Source organism: Diadema antillarum, unplaced genomic scaffold (assembly GCF_040938485.1).
Source record: "Diadema antillarum isolate AM-2024a unplaced genomic scaffold, OU_Dant_1.0 seq00001106_RagTag, whole genome shotgun sequence".
In the NCBI taxonomy this organism is placed as follows: domain Eukaryota; kingdom Metazoa; phylum Echinodermata; class Echinoidea; order Diadematoida; family Diadematidae; genus Diadema; species Diadema antillarum.
Window position 1 is genome coordinate 972,705 of NW_027271922.1, and position 15,436 is coordinate 988,140.

The 15,436-nt window shown below is 40.0% G+C and overlaps 1 long non-coding RNA gene across 2 annotated transcripts; it reads right to left on the reverse strand.

Moving 5' to 3' along the window:
- Positions 1 to 3,896: 3,896 nt before the first annotated feature.
- On the reverse strand, positions 3,897 to 15,211 carry LOC139743807 (uncharacterized). Of its 2 annotated transcripts, none has more exons than XR_011711788.1 (4): positions 14,656 to 15,211; positions 6,187 to 6,331; positions 5,382 to 5,464; positions 3,897 to 4,736 (listed from the first exon to the last, which is right to left on the reverse strand). It is a non-coding gene; the product is annotated as an uncharacterized lncRNA (long non-coding RNA). The 2 variants fall into 2 exon arrangements; XR_011711787.1 differs by having other exon boundaries at positions 5,382 to 5,467.
- Positions 15,212 to 15,436: the final 225 nt, after the last annotated feature.

Below are 15,436 nucleotides of genomic sequence, written 5' to 3' on the forward strand. Positions count from 1 at the left end.
ATTATGATACATGACCGAGTGGTAATGCAGAATAAGGTTGGTTCCCTCTAAACGAAAAAGAGTGCAAAAGACGCCAATATCCTTTCAGTAAGATGGTACAAGTTGTGCAATCATTAAGGAGACAGCAAATTGTCTCCTTTGAGAAACTGTCTCCTTAATATACACATTATAACCCCCATTTGTCTCCCTAATGTGGGCTACAGGCAAATATATATATATATATATAGTAGATGTGTGTGCGTGTGTGTGTGTGTGTGTGTGTGTGTGTATGTGTATATTGTGTAACATATGCATGGTCTAATCTTGAGCCCCCTCCAATGTTTGCCCCCCCCCCCCCCCCCAATCCAAAACTGCTTCCGGCGCGCCTGATACCATACGTGCAGTTTGGGCTGAGTAATGGAAAATCTAGCGGAATCGCTGATTCGTTAGCTATTTAAAAGAAGCAAGTACAGCAATTAGTCACTTATATACTGTGGAATGATTTATTCCAAACCCTTATACACTGTAGTATAAATGGACGAATATCATATGGAAATAAATGGACGAGTAGCAAAATGGTCAATTAGAAATGGTGTGTTTGATTCAAATGTTTATTGCAGACTATTTAGGCGTTTTCACATCAGCCCGATAAAAATCCAAGCTCGAGATATTTTCCAATTTCCCAAGTCAGAAAATAGCGCGCTATTTCGAAACATCGGGCTGATGTGAAAACGCCATTTATGTCTGGAAAAGTACCAAACATAGCATGCTTGTTAGGCATTATAGATTCAGGAATTCATGCATGCTGTTGGTAAGTATATATAATAAGACTGGTAGTGGCGCAGATATGTAGCTGTAAAGATTGGTCGAGATGCTTGCATCGGCGGAGAGTATGAAATTTTGTTTCTAGAGGTATTTTGGGGGCGCTGATTTAAAGGAAAAAAAATTGCCGGATCCAAGAGACATGACCACTGGGTCGGCCCCCATCCTGAATTCCAATATCATGGCCGCCATACAGGAAGAAACAATTAGGGCTTAAAAATTCTTGTATTGCACACACAACCTAAATTGGTAGGCAGGACTAATAAGAAGCTAGTCCAGATGGTGTCACCCTGGACTAGTGTTATTCTAGTAATGCTAGCTTGACTTGCTTATTGGACTACCGTGAAGTTAGTAATGACTACTGGACTTGGTAAGCCAAGGCAAGTAATGACTTCTGGACTTGCATAATGCTAGTCATGATGTTAGTTAACACTGCTGGACTAGGGAAATCAAGCTAGTAATGAGCATAAAACTACTCATCATGTTAGTAGTGACTGCTGGACTAGTTAGGCAAAAGATAGTCAAAGAGTGCTGGACTAGCACAAAGCTAGTCATGTCTGCTGAACTAAGTTACTAGCTTTGGATTTCCATGCTAGTCATGACTGCTGGACTAGCATGAGACTTGTAATGGATGCTGGACTATGCTGAGTAAGGCTAGTCATTGCTGCTTGACTAGAAAACGACTAGCTTTAAACTAGTGTAGATGGTGTCAAGTTACACTAACATAGAGCTAGTACAAACAGCTAGACTAGCTTATTGCTGGTCTGGCCCTTTTGACTAGCTTTCACCGAACCTAGTGCAGCATGCGTGACAAGCGAAAGCTAGTCAAGGTCTCGGAGATGAATCTGAAATGAAATTACATGGATGCAGATAATGTAACTGTGACGAAAATACATTAAAACAAAAGCAATAATATCAGGTTAAAAATCTCAAATTTTATTCATCCAACGAATCCAGCAAATTAATGTAGGCATCATGAATATCACAAATGAATCTTACATAATTGAAAAGAAATTGAATTGCAGCATTGAATAAACATATGAATATACAGGGTTACATAAAAACACTCAATGCACAATGGGAAGCATGAAATAAATCAAGAGTCGAGCTCTACAACTGCATATCCCCTTATATACAACATTTATATAAAATTGAACCCGTAAATGGCCATGTGTTGTGAACTTGCAACCCAAAAGGGTGGACCAAAAAAAAAATTATATTATGATTCATTGTTATATGAGCTCATTAAGCACATGAAATTGTGACACGGCAAGTGATAGAATAAAAAAAAAAACGATGAAGGTGCGGGGGAGGTGAGGGGGAGAGGGGAGAGAAACTGTACACATAAAGTCTATGGGAGCGATTTTTTTTAATTATGTGAATAACTTTGCTATACTAGGAACTAGGCAGTTGATTTTGGTTTTTTCTTACAGCTATGACAGGTATTATAATCCAACTCCAAATGCATTATAAATTTCTCAATGATAATTATCTCAAATCAAGTCACAAAAGCTTTAATCATATGACCAAGTCAACTTAACACTATGAGAGCAAATTTATTATAATTCATAATTTTGGTATAATATGGGCTACAAACTTGATTTGAGTCTTTCTCATCCTTCTCATTATTTCAGCTTCATAACGCATGTTTTATTGTACAGTGTATTAAGAACTATAAATTATATGTGGCTATACAACTCGAAATCTGTGTCAAGGAGTAGCCGCAAGGCAAAGTCTGAAACTAAAGCAGAAATTCATTCCCAAGGATTGTGTACTAAATGTACAGTACATGTATTTTGGAATTTAATTAGAGAAATCTGACTCTGGTTGCTTTCTTACAAATGATTATAACATAGGCATATAGTAATAACTCATTGAGATAATGTGTGTGGTTCCTATACAATTTCGTTATTACAGAGTATATTTCATAAACTTTCACACACAAACACATTACTGTCCATAAGAATAAGATGTAATGAGGCTTGCAGTGATGTAACATCCAATACAAATGTAGGTACATGTAATGTATTAATCTGATCTAAAAATACAACAAACGGAACAAATTCTCTAAAAATTTCAGATTTTGACTTTCTTTTTATATCATGCCATTTTGTACAGAAAGGATGCATTTCTGAAGGTGGTATCAAGGTATGAAATCAGACTAGTACAAGACCGATGTTAGTACACAAAACAGTCTGTCCAAAGGGGTTTTCCGAGGTATTGTCATGAACAACATTTCATAAATATTCTTTATCTTTAAGGTATCTACTTAAAACGTATCTTGACTGTAATGCTTTCGGGTCTGGAGAGCAAGATTTTTTTTTCCTCTCTTGGGGGCCCTATCCTCTGCCCCCCCCCCCCCCCCCCCCCCCCCCCCCCCCGAGCTCCAAGGAGGTTATCATAGGTATTGAGGCATTGTCATGAACGTATATTCTTCACCTATAAAGATATCCACATACACCATATCTTGCCTATAATGCTTTTGGATCTGGAGCACAAAAGTTTCTCCCATCTTCCCTTGCCCCCCCCCCCCCCCCCCCCCCCTCGACCACATGCTCAACATGAACAACCTTGGGACCCTACCCACTAAGGATGATCCCAACCAAGTTTGACTGAAATCTGGACTCCGGTTTGAAGAAGATGGACATGTGTTTTTTCCCCTTGGCCCCCACCACCAAAACTTGGGTCTTTCCATGAACAAACTATATTCTTTATAGGTAAACGTATAGATCTACAAATAACATATTAACTGCATTGTTTTGGGGTCTGGAGAAGAAGATTTTTAAAGATTACCCCCTTTTTCCCCTTGGGGCTGTCCCCCTGGGCCACATGCTCCACATGAACAACTTTTGGTCCCTACCCCCTAAGAATGATCCCCACCAAGTTTGGTTGATATCCGCCCACCAGTTCTTGAGAAGAAGATGAAAATGTAAAAGTCTATGCACGACGCATGACGAACAAAAAGCGATCGATCACAATAGCTCACTCAAGCCTTTGGCTCAGTTGAGTTTAAAATAGACACAATGAACATTACCCACTTCACTAGCAGTTATTAAGACCACATTTTGAAAACAGTACATGGATCGACCAGTCTCTGTCCTAAAAATAGATCAATTTTTTTTTTCACCAGAAAGCCAGTTTCTGACTAAAGGCAGTTTATTGTGTTACTGATATTTGATCATCTAATATTCAAATTAAATATCAACTAGCACTAATTGACAAAATTTGAAACAGTTAACCAAAATAAACTAACAATTATACCTCAAATGACCTTGTTTTTTTACTTTTGAGGCTTTGACCCTGTCATGTGACTTCAAAGTGTGTCATAAGGGGAAAGTTACCATAGTGCACCTATTATCCAAGTTTGGTTACGATTGAAGTTCAAAAAAGTTACTGAAACTGTAACAGATGGACACATGGAAGGAAGCATGGATGAACATACAGAATTTGGATCGTTTTGTGTCATCACAATATTTGGTGAATACTGCCAGTTGTTTGGGAAAATAAAATCTTCCCTATGATAAGGTTGTTTTCAGGGCAGCTTGAAGTTTCAAAACAAACTCTTTTCATCGACGAGCCCTGTTCTACTTTTAGTGTTGAAGTGCTGCAGTACGTCCTGGTAACAGCTTCATGTTCAACTACAGATGAGCCTGATGAGGCTACTCTTCAACAAGAATGTAAGTTCCAACTTCAGAGGAGCATTTAATGTATCTCAAAAGAGGAAAAAGCAAGGATATGTACGTAGGCCTATACACCGATGGTAGCTGTCTCTTCTCGTTGGGCTTCTAATCTAACGTTGGAATTGTGTTCAGTCAGGGGCTTGGTGGGAGCTGCAACTACTCTCTCTCTGCCTGAGTTGATGAGTGGTGTCATAGCTCCTCAAGGTCTCCAAACGATACTCAATGAATCCCGAGATCCTTGTCATACAGGTACTCCTGAAATATAAGAATGCATTGTAGGTCAAAGCTTTTTCTCGAGTCTCAACAAATTTCACTTTGGCACAGAGTTGACTATAACTGATGAAAATCTGATAGCAGTAGAAATACATGTGGTGGCATTCTTATGGAAGAAAACGAGAATAGGTTTATAATAAATGAACGGCGCAACTGGCATGCTGGAGCTTACGTTACATTACGTTACGTTGGAGTTTACGTACATCCAACCTAAGTCATGGAATCAGACCAATCTGCACACAAAATTTATTAGACATCTATGAACATGTACATCAAAGATTATCAAAAGCCCCCACATTGCCTGTATATTTGCCCAATGATTTAATTAAGACATAGATGCAATTAATTTCCCTGTACAGGCCATTTTTTTTTTTTTTTTTTTTTTTTGGGGGGGGGGGGGGGGGCTCATGACCATATCCTGAACAACTTTGGGTCCTTGCCCCCTAACTAAACAAGGATGATCAACTCCTAGTATGGTTGAATTCTGTCCACTATCTCTGGAGAAAAGTTGGAAATGTTCAAGTTTTTGCAAGCTAGATGAATAAGATACCATGTATGTCACTTAAGCTTTCTGCTAAAGAGGGCTAAAAAGTTGTAGATCACATAAACTTATGAGTATAAACTTACATATCCTTGTGCACCTTGTGTGGTGTCTCACAAAGTGGGGTACTGCATCGCAACTGCCTTGGCTTCAACGCGTCTTTTGCTCACTACTTGGGTACCTGAATTTAAAAAGGAAGCAAGAAGAATGTTAATCATATTCTACGAAGCAAATATATAACATCAAAAAATTGACCCTCATTTCAATCTTTTAAGGGGCTGAACTATTTTCATGTTTTTTTTTCTTGGCATTAATTTCTATTGCTATTCAATACCGCTGTTTCAAGTACATTTATTCATGTGCTTCTTACACCAAATATCAGTTAATACAAATGAAAATTTCATGCAGATGGGTTAAGTGTGGATGTGCACAGTTAGTAGAAAAATACAAGATGTGATTATCCATCGAACTTTATGGCAAATCAATTTCCATTTTTTTTTATTCATCATTATTACAATTATATCATAAGTATTAGGACTATTATCATTTACATGTGGCCCAATGGGGCTACCAAGAAAATAAGTCAGCGCGGAGTCTTGTAGGTACACTCTGTTTACATGTTTCATACAAGTATATCAGTCTTTATTTTTAAATCTATAACCATCACTTCATTTACAACGTTATACTTACCGGTCCCTTCATTTTTTTTTTTTTTTTTTTTTTTTGGGGGGGGGGGGGCACATTTTAGACTGTTATTCTCTATATTTGAGAAGACAAAAACAAAAGTGAACAGGCAAATTAGATGGTGCTATATTGCATGGAAATGTATAGTACAAGACATGACAATGGGAAACTGGTTTTCCAGACCAGTATTCAAACAATTGAACTTACGCTGTACAGTTTTCTGCTTCCATTATCAACAAGAAATATGCTACGATGATCTGGATAAGCAGGTGTCTCCTTGGAGCAGTCAGAACTCCTTCCATCAGCTATTGAAGTATCTCCTACCCCTTGGAGTGATGTGTGTGTTGAATTCCTGGGCAAATAAGTAAAATTTAAAGGTTTTACAAATCATACAAATTATGGCATGAGGATAATAGGTCCCTCCAGTTTACATTATAAACTTGAAGTGCAAAATCATTTAATATACATATTTGCCATAAGCAACGTTCAGCTCTACTTACACAACTCAAGACTGACCATAACATGGTTTTCACTTCTGTCGATACAGCAAGTACACATTTTTCTTAAATACGAGTACTAACCTCTCAAGGCTTTCATTTTCAGAGAGAAGGACAGCTCCAAAACTGCTCCATGAAGAATAATTAATACTTGAAAATCATTTCTTCAAACAAAACAAAACCTACAAAGCTTTCAGTCTCTTAATGTAGCCTCTTATGTAATTACTGAGACTCTAGAATGTAAAATAAATGTGAATCAATTTCAAACTAGTCTCCCTTCATTAATCATCGTGGAAAACAACAGAATAGCTTACAGCAGGGTTAGTGCAATGGAAGTCCATATCTCAGAGGCTCCTTCGCTGATGTTGGCCCGGTGTTTCCAGCATTCGTCAACCCTGCATTCAATGGCTAGTCGTTGGCCACATCTGTTACATGTACTTCTTCAATCTGGTGATCTGCACCCTCGTAGTGTGACAGAGACTGTACAGCTATCAATCTGTCTTCGTTCTCCAAATGATGACCCCTATACCGAGTTCCTTTAAATCACCATCACTCCCGAAGAACTGTCATGTTACGTCTTTTTATCTGGAGGAAAGCATGAAAACACAATGTTCAGAAATGGATTTAGAACTCATCTCCACAAGACAATATGCAGTTCCGTTTTGTCCGACACAAATACTAAGTGTGCATCAATAGAAAAGCTAGAAATTACTTTTTAGCTACATCGATCAGCATATTTAGAAAGACCCAAAGATGATCTCTGCCAAATTTCAATGCCTAAGGTCACCTGTAACTTTCATAAAAAACAATGTTCAAATATAGTACCCGTTGTCGTCTGCTAAAAGGGGGATCGATCTCCATGATGTGTGAGCACGTTGATCTTCAGCTAGAAGTGTGATGTCACAGTGGACTAACACTTAACAGTGCATGCATCGTATTTCTTACTTAGATGATTGCCACACATGACGTGGGAGTGCAATAGCACTATGGTATTCTCCCAGCTGTGTGGATGCTCGAATGTGGTGGCAAATAAAAGTCCTTTTTACTACATAGGTCATCACAATTATATAAATCACCAAATTTCACCATTTTTTTTTTATTACCGTATCAATCGAGATCACCTTCTGGCAACACAGTGTCAGTGATTCGGCTGTCGACTCAATAGCAATGTAGAGTTTCTAGACGCTTCTAGTCTATTGCATTAACCCTATTTCAACTGGGCTATTGGAGACCAAGTTTTTACGGGGGGGGGGGGGGGGGGGGGGTCAATTTGACCCCCCCTTCAGATCTCGGCCGCCGATCGCGCGATCGCCGCAAAATTTTGCCTGAAAATAGAGCCGGATGTCAACTACAAGATTACACGGTCATACAATAGAAAAAATGTTGATTTTATATTTTTGAATAAATTAATTATGCAAATTTATGCATGAAATTATATTTTTACATATAACTCCAACAAAAAGACTGAAGGATTGCTAAATTTTTGTGTCAGAGTTCCTCAAGACACATCAAACAATTTTCTTTTTAAAAAATAGCGCAGTCAAAATCAGTTTCTTTTGTTTTTTTATTGTTTTAATTTTTCTTGTATTTTACTGTTTGTTCGATCTTTTGTTTTCCATTGTTTGTTTGTTTTTTTTCCAAAATTTGTTGCAGGCACTTTTTCAAGCTTATCTACATTAGAATTGATTAATTTCAATGGTTAAAAGTTGAAATATCTCATTTATATCAATTAAACAAAAAAAAACCAAACAAACAAACCACAATTTGCATAGGATTTGCACAGAAATCATGAATTTGAGCTGTTTTCAGGTTGACATGCATACATGCAAAACATTGCGTAACTTCAAAACGGTGTACCCGGATGTCGCAAATTTGGTCTCAAAATATGCGGGAGACTTCAATGAAAAAAAGTCATGAAATGACGCGGCAAAATCTTTGCGCGTTGCGGAATCGTGGGGTGAAATGTCGAGAAGGGGGTCAATTTGACCCCCCCCCCCCCAGTTAAAATAGGGTTAATTATAGCACAGCTAAATACGTCGATCTCTAACCGTGGTCTAAACTCGACCAGACGTCTCCCTCTACATACTTTACAGTGATCATCTCTGTGTGCATGATGCTATGCTTGTAGTCCATGTAGAGTTCATACCACTGCACTGTAGGCCTAACGTTAGGTCTATAATACCGCAATGAGAACCGGACCTAGGCCCTAGGATATAGCTTATCTTGGAAAACCGTTCAATGTAGGCCCTAGATGTTTAACAGTGGTCTAGGTTCTGCTTCTACTACGTTCTAGGGCTAAATCATGATATCGGTCCCCTCTCATTCTGCGTGTGTGTCTCCACTAATGCGCAAAGTCTATGGAGGTTGAAAGAAGTCCCCAGCTATAGCGGTGAAGGGTGAGTGGGGACCTAACCGGAGTTCTAGACTACCTACTAATACTAGTTGGGCCTAACCCGTTAGTAATAGTAGGCCTATTTCGTGTTAATGCTGTTCTAGTTGGAATAGAATAAATGAGTAGGGCCTACAATTAACGCCAATGGTTGTGAGACTTGTTTAGACTAACGGTTAGACTTTTACAGTTAGACTTAGAGTAAGCCCTACCTCGGTAGAACCCCAACTTAAGTACATGTAGACTAGACCGTGTCTAGTTCTATTAGTTTCTCTAAGATCTAACATTATACACTGTTAGTAGTTAACGTTAGACCTACGACTAACGTTCTGGAGAATTTAGACTGAGAGTTTAGTGTGTCCCAATATTTTCTGAAACGCATAATGTTATTGTTAATGTTAGAACTTTTAGAACTCTATTAGAAGAGTGGTAGAGGGCGCTGTGCGGTGAGAGACATGAAATTTTGCGATGCTCCGAGCGTGGATTTTTTATCCATTTTTTAGCATTTGAAGGAAGGCAAATTCTGGAATTCTTTGAATACGACGCCAACTGTTAAACCTTATATCACTTCTGGGATCATTTTCAGGACCTGATTTTGGAGGATGTGTTGGATTCAAACGGATTTTAAAATTGCATCGTGTACATAGTGAAAGGTGTGCAAGGTGAAAGGCGTGCATGCAGTGCAAGTCAAATACACGCTTGCATGATGGTGGGTTACCTGTGGCTACATTGGACTCTGTATGTGAGTACATCCACGCATGTTTGACTCTACCGGTGATATTTTTCAAGGCATTATTTGCCTTGTGACCTCACATATTACAGGCATTGGCCGTATGAGCTGTATTTGGTTATATATTTTAAGCACCATGCATGGTAAGGCCGACTGTACGTGAGTACATCCACGCATGTTTGGCTCTACCGGTGATATTTTTCAAGGCGCTATTCTCTTTGTGACCTCACACAATACAGACATTGGCCGAATGAGCTGTATTTGGTTGTGAAATTTATAACCACAAAGTACGAGGTTCATATACGTTAAGCACCATGGAAAGGCCAACTCGAGGTAGACCGAAGGATCGTAGAAGCCCAGATCACTCACATAGCCTGAGGTCACACAGTGCCCCCCAACTAGAGGGTGACACTGGATCAGGACTTGGAAGTTTACACGCAAATCAAACAGACTCAAAGCTTAGTACTAAACCAAGTGGTAAACCGGTGAGGAGTACTAGCTCAAATGGGACAAAGAATAAGAGCCGCAAAGATTCCAACAGCTATACAAGAAGCATTAAGGCACCAGAAGCAGATTTAGACGTAGTCGACACTTGTTGTGCATCCTGTAACCATATATTCTCAGATACTGACCAGACAAGCATTGAATGTGAAAGATGTGAAAGATGGTACTGTACAACATGTTGTGCATTGTCAGATAATGACTTCCAGCTATTCAAGAGTGTGTCAGCAGCCCATTGGTTTTGTCAAACATGTGAACAAAAAGCCCTGGAAGCAATTAAAGCTGATCAAGTAGTTGAGGAGAGATGTAAAAAGTTCTTGAGTGAAACAAGAGACAGGCTTTGCAGGCTGGAAGACATGGCTTCAAATTGGAAGAGCATTGAGACAACATGTACAAAATTGGAAAATGATCTACATGAGCTCAAAAGGGATATAATGGGAAAGAAAGAAGTCAGCACCACAGATTTATCGGAGACGGTGCAATCTCTAGTCAATGAGTCACTGGAAGAAGAAAGAGAGAAAGACAGAAGGGGAAAGAATGTAATACTACATGGCATTCCAGAATCGACCAAAGAAACTGCGAAGGATAGGATGGATGAGGACTCGGTCTGTGTTTCTACTGTCCTGAATTTCCTGAGTGTCGAAACCGAAGTGAAAAAAGTGCAAAGACTGGGAAAATGGGAGGAAAACTCAAAGTCTCGCCCTGTCCTAGTTCAGTTTCCCAATAACTCTAGCAGTGAGGATTTGTGTCGACGATCAAGCAGATTACGCCAAGCACCAGATGCACTGAGGGGTATCTATGTACAGCCTGACCGCACACAGAAGGAAAGAGCCAAACGGGCAGAACTTGTAAAAGAGTTAAAGAAAAAGCAAAGTGAAGGAGACAATACATGGATTATATCAAATGACAAACTGGTAAAGAAGAGAAGCAATCCAAAGAAGGAAGGCGACACCACGCAGTCGCGTTCCTTTCGCAGAACGTAAATCTACAGAGATTCCAATTGTTTTTAACCACGCACCAGCACCTTCACACGATGGCACCTGTGATTTTGCTTTCAATGCACCAGAGCACCTTAAATGTTTGTATAGTAATGTGGATGCAATGCTCAATAAGAGAGAAGAACTGGAGGCCAGAATTACTCAGTCTGATCCTGATGTCATTGCATTAACGGAGATATATCCTAAAAACATTCAGCATGAAGTGCAGGCCAGTGAATTATCAATTCCAGGCTACAATCTGATTCTACCTTCTAAGCATAGGAGAGGAGTGGCAATCTATGTCAAGCAAAATATCACTGCAAGGGAAATCGACTTTTCCAGTCATGATTTTGAGGAAAGTGTGTGGTGCGAACTGGAAACAGCAACTGGACTGGTTCTAATCGGATGTTTGTACAGAAGCCCATCTAGCACAATCGAGAACGACGAGCTTCTTCAACACTTACTTCAAAATGTCACTGAGCTGTCAAGGAATTATGTTCATATGGTATTGCTTGGTGATTTCAATATCCCGGAGATTGACTGGGACAGCAAGTCGGTGACAGGCTCATCAAGATTTGCCCAACAGTTTCTGGATTTGCTAGACGATTTATACTTAAACCAGCTAATAACCAGGCCAACAAGAAAGAGACAAGGTCAGCAGGCAAACATCCTGGATCTGTTAATCACAGACCAAGCCGACATAGTGGATTACTGGGAGCTGAACGCCCCTCTTGGCAAAAGTGATCATCTGACATTGGATTTTTCAATAGACGTACATCCTACGAGACTCAGAACCACCCCACGATATGCATACTTTAAAGGCAATTATGAAGGAATGAGGAAGTATGTCAGAGACAACAGACTATTCGACATTCCTCCTGGCTCAGATACCTCAACTAGATGTGCTCACATCGAGACAACCATCATGAAAGTCACTGAGATGTTTGTCCCTAAGTACAAGCAGAACACCCGCAAACCACAATGGTTGAACAGTGAGACTAGAGCTGCAATACAAAGGAAACATAAAGCGTGGAATATATTCCAAAAGCGCAGGAGCGAGGAATCACGAGCCAACTACAACAGAATACGAAATGAGACTACTAAAATCGTGAAACAAGCGAAAAAGAATTTCGAACAAAAACTAGCTGAGGAAGTGAAAACCAATCCAAAGAGCTTTTGGAAATACGTACAGAGCAAAACAAAGCTAAGTTCTTCCCTCGGAGTTCTTACCGGATCTGATGGATCCCTTGCAGAATCAGACCAAGAAAAAGCAGATGTTCTGAATCAGTCTTTTGCGTCAATCTTCACGATAGAGGACTCAACCAACATACCTTTGTTTGAAGACAGATCTTTCGAGTCAGTTCTCGAAAACATCATAGTTACTCCAGAAATGGTCAAGGAGCACCTTTCGAAATTAGACCATTCAAAGTCACCAGGTCCAGACAGAGTACACAATCGTGTGCTCAAGGAATTAGCTGAAGAACTAGCCCAACCTTTAACGGAGCTCTTCAACGAGTCACTAGACAGTGGTATTGTTCCGATGTCTTGGAGAACTGCGAATGTAACACCACTATTCAAAAAGGGTGATAAAAGAAACCCAGGGAATTATCGACCAGTCAGTCTCACCAGTACTATTGGCAAAGTCATGGAAAAGATCGTCCGAGACGAGGTAAACAGACACATGATATCCAATAACCTATACAGCCCCCATCAACATGGATTTCGTAAAGGAAGGTCGTGTCCTACTCAGCTACTGGAAGTATCAGAAGAATGGACGCAAGCGTTAGACAGCAACAACTCCATTGACTGTATATACCTAGACTTCAAAAAAGCCTTCGACAGCGTCCCACACCAAAGGCTTCAATCTAAAATCTACGCCCACGGCATCAGAGGAAAACTAGGGAATTGGATCAAATCATACTTGCAGAATCGTCAACAACAAGTAGTAGTAAATGGAACTTCGTCTAAACCAACCCATGTAACGAGTGGCATACCACAGGGCAGCATTCTTGGACCGGAGTTATTTCTCATTTACATTAATGATCTGCCTGATATCATTGGAACGCCAACGGCGACAGTTAAACTATTTGCCGATGACACCAAACTCTACTCTGTGGTAAACAACATCAATGACCACACAGCCCTACAAAGAGATCTTGAAAAGCTGAGCAAATGGGCAGACATATGGAAGTTACCTTTCAATACAGATAAGTGCAACGTGGTTCATTATGGGAAGAAAAACCCATGCTTTGACTACAGTCTTACATCTCAAGGTCCTTTCATCTCATCTTCTACCACTGAGAAGGATTTAGGTGTCACGTTCGACAATCAGCTGAAATTCTCAACTCATGTAGACAACATCACAGCAAGTTCAAATCGTAAGATGGGAATTATCAAACGATCATTTTCTTCACTTGATGAACGATCATTCACTCAACTCTACAAGTCTATAGTACGCCCATCACTTGAGTATTGCTCCCAGATATGGCACCCTTGCTTGAAAAGGGATACTCAGAAGTTAGAGAAAGTCCAAAGACGAGCAACCAAGTCAATACCCAAACTCAGAAATCTCACATATCCGGAGAGACTAGCAGAACTGAAATTACCATCATTAAGCTACCGCAGACATAGAACAGATCTTATCCAAACGTTCAAGATTATGAATGGGCTGGAAGACATTAGACTAAGCAAGTTTTTCAACTTGAGAACTGACAACAGGACTAGAGGGCACAAGTTCAAGGTAACGAAGAACAGATGCATAACTAAAAAACGGTCAAATGTCTTCTCACAGCGTATCGTCACGGAATGGAATAATCTCCCGGATTATGTGGTAAACAGTACACAACTCAACTCTTTCAAATCCAGCTTGGAGAAAGCATGGAAGTCAAAAAAGGACAAATACAACCCCGAACAACAATTCTCATGCCCATGTTCTCACTAAAACCGCACAGCACAGAAAACAAAAGTTTGCTAGTTACCGTACCCAGACAATGGAGCAGCAGAGGGGCAAATAAGTTCTGTATAACTTTAATGCCCACAACCAGGTATGTTAACCAGGTATGTAGCTCCTGATGATCGATGTATCATGAGAGGCATTTTTTCAACTTCGCTCTATAGGTGCCTACAAAAGTACAAGTAGCCCCCTCACACAGTTACAATGTCAGATGTACAATGTCAATTACGGTTACATTCGCCACTCATTTTTGTTAATTTTGGAAATCATAACCTGGTCTAGACTCTATTTTGTTTGAAAAATGCGTTTCTAACGTTAAAAAGTTAAAGACTTTATAGTCCGCGAATAGGCCGAGCCCCATCCCAACATGCACAAGACTCAAAGTACGTAGTATTAGATCCTAACACCTAACAGTTGAGTTTCGGCCTCGGATTCTAGCTGTTAGGTGTTTATGGTAAGGTAACTGCGACCAGCCCCATAGCTAACTGTGTACACTAACGTTACAAGGAGCGTCCCGGGCCCGGGGTTATTCGTAAGGTAACTTAGATGGTCGTTTACGGAGAGGTAGTAGCCCATAATACTGGAAAAACTCAACAAGTTATAATTAGATCGATCTATGGTTTGCTTACCTTCAAAAATGTGAATAATATCTCCGCCCCACTCCATTTGAAGACAGAAATTTTCTCACGTCCATTACATCCAGGCTCTGATTCTCACGATTGCACACGCACGTAAATCCTATGCATATAATACACGCACAGCACATCGTATACACATGCACACAGTACGTCCACGCACAGGCGACAGACGCGTCGCTCAGGTAAACCTTCCCGCGCCCAAACCAGGGGAAATTGCGGCTGGTGATTGGCTTAAAGTAAACACATGACAGGGGAATTCTCAATTTCTATTGGCCTAACCAAATGCATTCAAATATGTATTCACTGGAATTCACCCTAGTTCTGCCAGCTTGACTTACTAGTTCACGGTAGTTCCTTCAGTTTTACTAACATGCGCTGTTTTCGTAAGATCAACGAGTTTATGATAGTTTCTCCACTTCGACTAGCTTTACACTAGTTCCTCCACTTTGACTAATTCTTGGCGTATACACTGCAAACTAGTACAGCATACAATTTTATGCTAGTCAGACTTGATTGACTAGCTTTGGGTTAGTAAACCATGGCCTGATTTAATCCAGTAGAGCATTACTAGCTGCATTGCCGCATTTTACTATCATCATGTTCGTATAGCAATTTTTACTAACCGTGCTCGACTAGTTTAATGCTAGTCAGGCCAGGAATTGACCCATTTAGGTTGTGTGTGTGGCTTCTTAATGACTTGTGGCAATAATATTTCATGCGCAAGGGCTTTTGGACATGCTAACTTCAAATTCATGTGACGGGTGGATTTGAA